The sequence below is a fragment of the Triticum aestivum genome, chromosome 4A (assembly GCF_018294505.1).
Source record: "Triticum aestivum cultivar Chinese Spring chromosome 4A, IWGSC CS RefSeq v2.1, whole genome shotgun sequence".
Taxonomy (NCBI): Eukaryota; Viridiplantae; Streptophyta; class Magnoliopsida; order Poales; family Poaceae; genus Triticum; species Triticum aestivum.
In genome coordinates this window covers 438,078,160-438,085,696 of record NC_057803.1, presented here as the reverse complement: position 1 = coordinate 438,085,696, position 7,537 = coordinate 438,078,160, and positions in this window count along the sequence as shown.

The window sequence follows — 7,537 nt, the reverse complement described above, 5'->3', positions numbered from 1 at the left end:
CCAAGAGTTACCCAAAGTGCAGGTTGCTACCCCGACTGGAGGAGGAAGCACCGAAACCTACATCCCTGGTGTATGATGCGGCTGATCGGCCACCTCGTGGCCGTGACAGAGAAGCATTCCAGCCAAAAGCTCAGCCCGCACCCCGACGCCATTCAAATAAAAATGCATGGGGAAATACGACAGACCTGCAAGACGTATTGGAGGACAAAGCAAAACATGCAAGATCGATCTACGGATCACGAGGGCGCGCCACTATGTGAGACGATAATCGTCATGCCGGATACAGTAAAAGTAAGTCCGTCCGGGCCGAACACAGCGGGCAAGACTCATTTGAGCTGCGTCGCGACATAGCCCAGTACAGAGGCGCCGCACACCCCCTATGCTTCACAGACAAAGTAATGGATCATCAAATTCCAGAGGGTTTCAAACCCGTAAATATTGAATCATACGACGGCACAACAGATCTTGCGGTATGGATCAAGGATTTCCTCCTGCACATCCACATGGCCCGCGGTGATGACCTACACGCCATCAAATACCTCCCACTAAAACTCAAAGGACCAGCTCGGCATTGGCTCAACAGCTTGCTAGCAGAGTCCATTGGCTGTTGGGAAGATCTGGAAGCCGCATTCCTCCACAACTTTCAGGGCACTTATGTGCGACCACCAGATGCCGATGACTTGAGCCACATAATTCAGCAGCCAGAAGAATCGGCCAGGCAATTCTGGACACGGTTCCCAACAAAGAAAAATCAAATCGTCGACTGTCCGGATGCAGAGGCCCTAGCAGATTTCAAGCACAACATCCGCGACGAGTGGCTAGCCCGGCACCTTGGTCAGGAAAAGCCGAAATCTATGGCAGCCCTCACGACACTCATGACCCGCTTTTGCGCGGGAGAAGACAGCTGGCTGGCTCGCAGTAATAACATATCAAAGAACCATGGTAATTCGGATACCAAGGATGGCAATAGCAGATCACGTCACAACAAACATAAGCGTCGCATTAACAGCGACAATACCAAGGATACGGCAGTCAACGCCGGATTCAAAGGCTCTAAACCCGGTCAGCGGAAAAAGCCATTCAAAAGAAGCACTCCGGGCCCGCCAGTTTGGACCGTATACTCAATCACTCGTGTCAAATACATGGCACCCCCGACAAGCCAGCCAACCACACCAACAGGGATTGTTGGGTGTTCAAGCAGGCCGGCAAGTTAAATGCCGAAAATAAAGATAAGGGGTCACATAGCGATGACGAGAAGGAGCCCCGGCAGCTGAACACCGGAGGACAGAAGAGGTTCCCCCCTCAAGTGTGGACGGTGAACATGATATACGCAACCCACATCCCCAAGAGGGAACGGAAGCGTGCGCTCAGGGACGTATATGCGTTGGAGCCAGTTGCCCCAAAATTCAACCCATGGTCTTCCTGTCCGATCACCTTCGACCGCAGGGACCACCCCACTTGTATCCGTCATGGCGGATTCGCTGCATTGGTCCTAGACCCAATCATTGACAGATTTCACCTCACTCGAGTCTTTATGGATGGCGGCATCAGCCTGAACCTGCTTTATCAAGACACAGTGCGCAAAATGGGTATCAATCCCTCAAGGATCAAACCCACAAAAACGACATTTAAAGGCGTCATACCAGGTGTAGAGGCCCATTGCACAGGCTCAGTCACACTGGAAGTGGTCTTCGGATCCCCGAATAACTTCCGAAGTGAAGAGTTAATCTTCGACATAGTCCTGTTCCGCAGTGGCTACCATGCACTGCTCGGGCGAACTGCATTTGCAAGATTCAATGCGGTACCGCATTATGCATATCTCAAGCTCAAAATGCCAGGACCTCGGGGGGTCATCACAGTCAACGGAAACACAGAGCGCTCTCTTCGCATGGAGGATCACACTGCAGCCCTCGCAGCAGAAGCACAAAGCAGCCTCTTAAGGCAATCCACTAGTTCACCGATTAAGGACCCGGACACCTTCAAGCGTGCCTAGAGTAATTGGCAACAGGACCTCCTGGCATGTTCCGAGCTTGCATAGCAATGCGGCCCCCACCCCGGTCCCAGCTGAAAGGATCGATATGGTTGACTAGAGGGGGGTGAATAGGCAACTAACAATTTTTAGTTTTTCTTTAACAAGTTAAACATTGCATCAAAATAGGTTGTCTAGAAATGCAACTAGGTGAGCAACCTATATGATGCAACGAGGAAAGGTACACAAGCAAGCAAGAGATATGAAACAAGTAAGCTTGCTTAAATAAAGGCACGAGATAACCAAGAGTGGAGACGGTGGAGACGAGGATGTGTTGCCGAAGTTCCTTCCCTTTGAGAGGAAGTACGTCTCCGTTGGAGCGGTGTGGAGGCACAATGCTCCCCAAGAAGCCACTAGGGCCACCGTATTCTCCTCACGCCCTCACACAATGCAAGATGCCGTGATTCCACTATTGGTGCCCTTGAAGGCGGCTACCGAACCTTTACAAACAAGGTTGGGGCTCTCTCCACAACTTAATTGGAGGCTCCCAACAAAACCACGAAGCTTCACCACAATGGAATATGGCTCCGAGGTGACCTCAACCGTCTAGGGTGCTCAAACACCCAAGAGTAACAAAATCCACACAAGAAAGTATGGGGGAACCAAATATCCTTTGGTGGAAGTGTAGATCTAGGTCTCCTCCTTCAATCCCTAGCAAATCAACAAGTTTGAGTGGCTAGAGAGAGAGATCGGGCAAGAGAGCTTGAAGGGCATCAATGGTGGAGTGAGAGAGGTCAAAGGTAGGAGTGGTAGGTGGGAGAAGCTCCCTTATATAGTCACCCTCAATTTCCAACCGTTACTGCGATTTAGCACTGCAGCGGTACAACCGGTCCTCGTCCCGGTACAACCGGGACTCACGGTGTATCTGCAGAACCCTACCAAGCGGTACAACCGGACCAGGGGGCGGTAGTACCGGCTAAGAAAAATAACCGGACTAACCGCCTGGCCACCGCACAACACCGCATCAAAACAGGAGCTTGACCGGTACTTGGGCGGTGCCTGGCCGGAACAACCGTATGGCCTTGAGCTCTTGGGTGGCTAAGTCCTGAGCGGAAGAACCGCTCGGACCACCGGTGGTACCGGTCATCGTGGAACGACCGGACCAACCGGGCCACTACCGCCCAAGAACCGCATCAAACCAGAAGCGAGAGCGGTACTTGAGCGGTGCATGGACGGAACCACCGCCCCAGCTGTTGCAGAGTATGGTGGCGGTACCACCGCCCGGAGGCAGCGGTACAACCGCTCGAGCACAGCTGGTGAGCGACAAGACCCAGCGGTACAACCGCTCCAGAGAGCGGTACAACCGCTGGGCAGAAACAGTGAGCAGAAAGAAAGAGGGGAAGAGGCAAGGAAAACTCTCTCTCCCACACACACCTGAGGAAGGCAAAGAGAGGGTGAGAAAAGTGTACGTGGACTGATTCCCCCAGAGCTTCCTAATGAGGATTCCCTCTTGAAAGTATGGGTACTCTACGACCAAAGAAAATAAAACCATAGAGGACACGTCTTCGATCTTTTCCTTCGAGAGGTAATAGCAATCCGATGTAAACCTAAGCATCGAGAACCTGAAACATATAGCACACGTTTAGACCACAAAGGGTTGTCATCATCATCCAAAACATAAAGTAGGGAAATGCCCTTTCAATCTCCCCCTTTTTGGTGGATGATGACAACAACACGATTTGCAAGAGATAAGTCAATGAAATCTAGACGGAACTCCCCCTGAATGTGTGCCCCAACAAGTACTAGCTGTTAGAAAGCATGGGCACACTTTCAGGACTAGACTCCCCCTAGATTTTATAGACTCATCACTCTGAGCTCAAAAGGATAGACAATATAATACTTAGAGGCAATAAAAGCGATAAAGACCTACGAACAGAACGGTAAACGGAGTAGCAAGTCACACACACAGCACGGAACGAACCAAGTCCACAAACAAACACAAAACACGAGAACAAGAGAAAAACCCAAGCAAATCCCCGAGACCTATAGAACCCTCTCCCCCTTTGGCATCAAGACACCAAAAAGGAAAAGAGCGAAGCTAGCGACCCAAAGCTCAGGCGTCCTCCTCTGACTCCTCAGTCGCATCTGGATCTTCATCATCAGAGTCGTCATCGTCGTCGTGATCAGATTCTTCCATGGCATCGTCAGCTGCTGCAAACGAGGATGATGGCTGGGGAGGGGCTTCATCATCAGTCCAGGTGCTATGGGTAGAGATCCAACGCTCCTCTGGGGTGATGCTCTTCTCAGAGCCACTCTGAACCTGCATGTTGAGGTGCTTCATCATTGCAATTTGGCGACGCCGTGCAAGCTTCTCATTGACATGTGCCTCATACATCTTCTTCTGGATGTCAGCCTGGAGACAAAAGGTCTTCTTCACCTTGGCAGTAAGTTTGGCCACCCACGAAGGCTTGGCCCCTGGCTCCAGCTCAAAGTCCTCATCGTCAGAAGTAGCATAGACATCCTCAGGAGCATGTTCAGGGAAGCGAGGCTCGGCATGCTTCTTCTTCTTAAGGAGCTTGACCTCATGAACAGTGAGGTTGTCTGGAGAAGTGAGGAGCTCTCCAGGACGACGAACAGCCCACACAGAGTTCAGAAAGCACATGACAAACGGAGCGTAGATTGGGACTTTACGGTAGATGACCATGTTGTACATCTCATGCCACAGCCAATTTGACACATCAAACGTTGCCCCTGTCCCCACCATGGTCTTCATAGCAACCATCAAATCAACCAGATAGCCATGAATCTCATCTTGATTGCCCACCTTGGGCAAGAGCACATTGCGGAACACTCGGTGCATGATGTCATAGACCTTCTCCAAATCCTTGGATTCTCCAATAATCCCACGGCCCCTAATGTACAGAGGGGCAAGCTTCTCCTTAGGCATGGACTCAGGAAAATCATGAGGGCGAATGCCACCCCTTCCTTGCAGACCGGTATCCTCGTACCCAATAGCATTGCAGAAAGCCCTCCAGGGAACGTGAAACAATTCATCGCGACACATGAAGGTGAGAGTGCGCGCATCATCTTCCCCAAAATGAACCGTGGCATAGAACTGATGGATAAGTTGAACATCAAAGTCACAGTTGACTGACATGATCTTGACAAGATCAAACTCCTCGCAGAGAGCTAGTGCCTCACCAAAATACTCCATGTTGTTTCTCCAATGATCAAAATCAATTGTCCACTGCTTGGCATATCTGTTCTTGTTGTGCTCAAAGAGTTCATGAACAATCCGCACTTGCATCTCATTCCGGAACTGAACAGTGGTCCAACGGGGAGCAATGGGAACCTCATACGGATTCTTTGAGCGGAAGGCTTCCCAATCCTTGGCTTTCCAACGATGCAACGGCATAACCACACGTTGCTTAGCAGCTGCAGACTTTTCACGGCGAGTGGGCTTGGTGGGAATCACAACTTCTTCTTCATCATCAGACACAACCGGTCGCAAGGTCCTTCGTGCCCTCTTCTTGGTCTTGCGAGGAGCAGAGCGAGAACTAGAGCCACCTGAACACACACACGAAAAGAACACACAAAAACCCAACAAGGATGAGAGGATTGCATCCACTAGCAGAAAAGGAACAAGTTGCAACAACAGAGAAGATATAACAGTGCTTAGTGGTTGATATACTCCGGTTGTACCGGATCTTCCGCTGGTAGTACCGCTCCAGCGGTTGTACCGCCCGTAGGGGCGGTAGAACCGCTGACAATGGCACTAACAGGGAAGATAGATCTAACCGAGTCATACGAATTACACAAGTAATATTCCGAATTCTAAGTGCTGCAAACAAGACAGGAGGCTAACAAAGAACTCTTCTAAGCCAAAGAACGAACACTAAACGCGAAAAGATGGGTAAAGCCCTAGGCAAGGAATAACCCTAAACAAACATCTAGAGGCAAAGAACACGAGGCATTACCACCATCCATGGGAAGAGATCGGAAGGCCTCCACGGAGAGAATCCACGGAGAGCCAAGGATCCGAAGCGCGAGACGCACTCCGGGGCAGGGTAGAGATGGCCGGCGGCTAGGGCAAGAAAAAGAGGAACGAGGACGAAGGGAAAAAGACAACCCTTCAGCCCCGTCGAGTATATATAGGCCCGTACGCACGCCCCGGTAGAACCGCTTAGGGGAGCGGTTGTACCGCTCGTCTGGTACAGACCGGTGGATGGAGGCAGTACTTCCGGTGCCTGGGAAGGCAGCGGTAGTACCGCACGGCATCAACCGGTAGTACCGGACGTGGGTTACCGTGGGATTGTGCGGTGGAACCGCCCAAGCACCGAACGGAAACCCTTGGGATGGCACAACCCGGTACCAGCGGTAGAACCGCTCGTGGTACCGGTTGTACCGCCCGACCACCTAAGCCCAAGCCAAGATCAAATGAGTGCAATCCGAAGGGAGGAAGAAGGGGCACAAAACAGGAGAGAAACAACACCCTAGGAGAACCTAACACAAAGAGCAAAGACAGAAAGAGAGAAAACAACACGAGAACAACAAGGCTAACTCCAACCTCCCGAAGAGAGGACGGTGGCCGAGGCCACCTATGTTTGAGTCAATTGGTATGGCACCGCGAAGAATTATCCTTGGGTCCATGACCAAAACTCGTCTTTGAAGCACAAGTACCATCAAATATGGCTAATGTGAAAGACACAATCAATTTATGCATAATGGGGGGAGGGAGAGTTCATTGAGAGAACAACACTCCCCCTATGTCCATGCCTACACCTAAACTAGACAACAAATTGAGCGTGGTAGGGTGTGCAAGGGTTCAAGCCACATTGCTCGAATCAATGATATTTAGCTCATGCCTTAACTCGCGAAATCTTGCTTCATCCAAGGGCTTCGTGAAAATATCTGCAAGGTTGTCATGAGTGTTGACATAGTTGAGCTCGATCTCTCCTCGTCTAATGTGATCCCGGATGAAGTGATACCGGATCTCAATATGCTTCGTCTTGAAATGTTGCACCGGATTGAGAGAGATCTTGATGGCACTTTCATTGTCACACCAAAGAGGCACTTTGTCACAAGTGACACCGTAATCCTTTAAAGTTTGCCTCATCCATAGGAGTTGAGCACAACAACTACCGGCGGCAACATACTCCGCCTCAGTGGACGAGAGAGACACACAACTTTGCTTTTTGGAAGACCAACTTACCAAAGAGCAACCAAGGAATTGGCACCCTCCGGAAGTGGACTTCCTATCCACTTTGTCTCCCGCCCAATCGGAATCCGAGTACCCTACAAGCTTGAAGTTTGATCCTCTGGGTACCATAGGCCAAAGTTTGGGGTATGAGCCAAATATCGAAAGATTCGTTTGACCGCCACATAGTGACTTTCCTTAGGTGCGGCTTGAAACCGTGCACAAATTCCCACACTCAACATGATGTCCGGTCTAGATGCACAAAGGTAAAGCAAGGATCCAATCATGGAACGATATACCTTTTGATCCACCACTTTACCATTGGGATCTAAGTCAAGTTGGCACTTGGTGGGCATTGGAGTGGAAGCCGG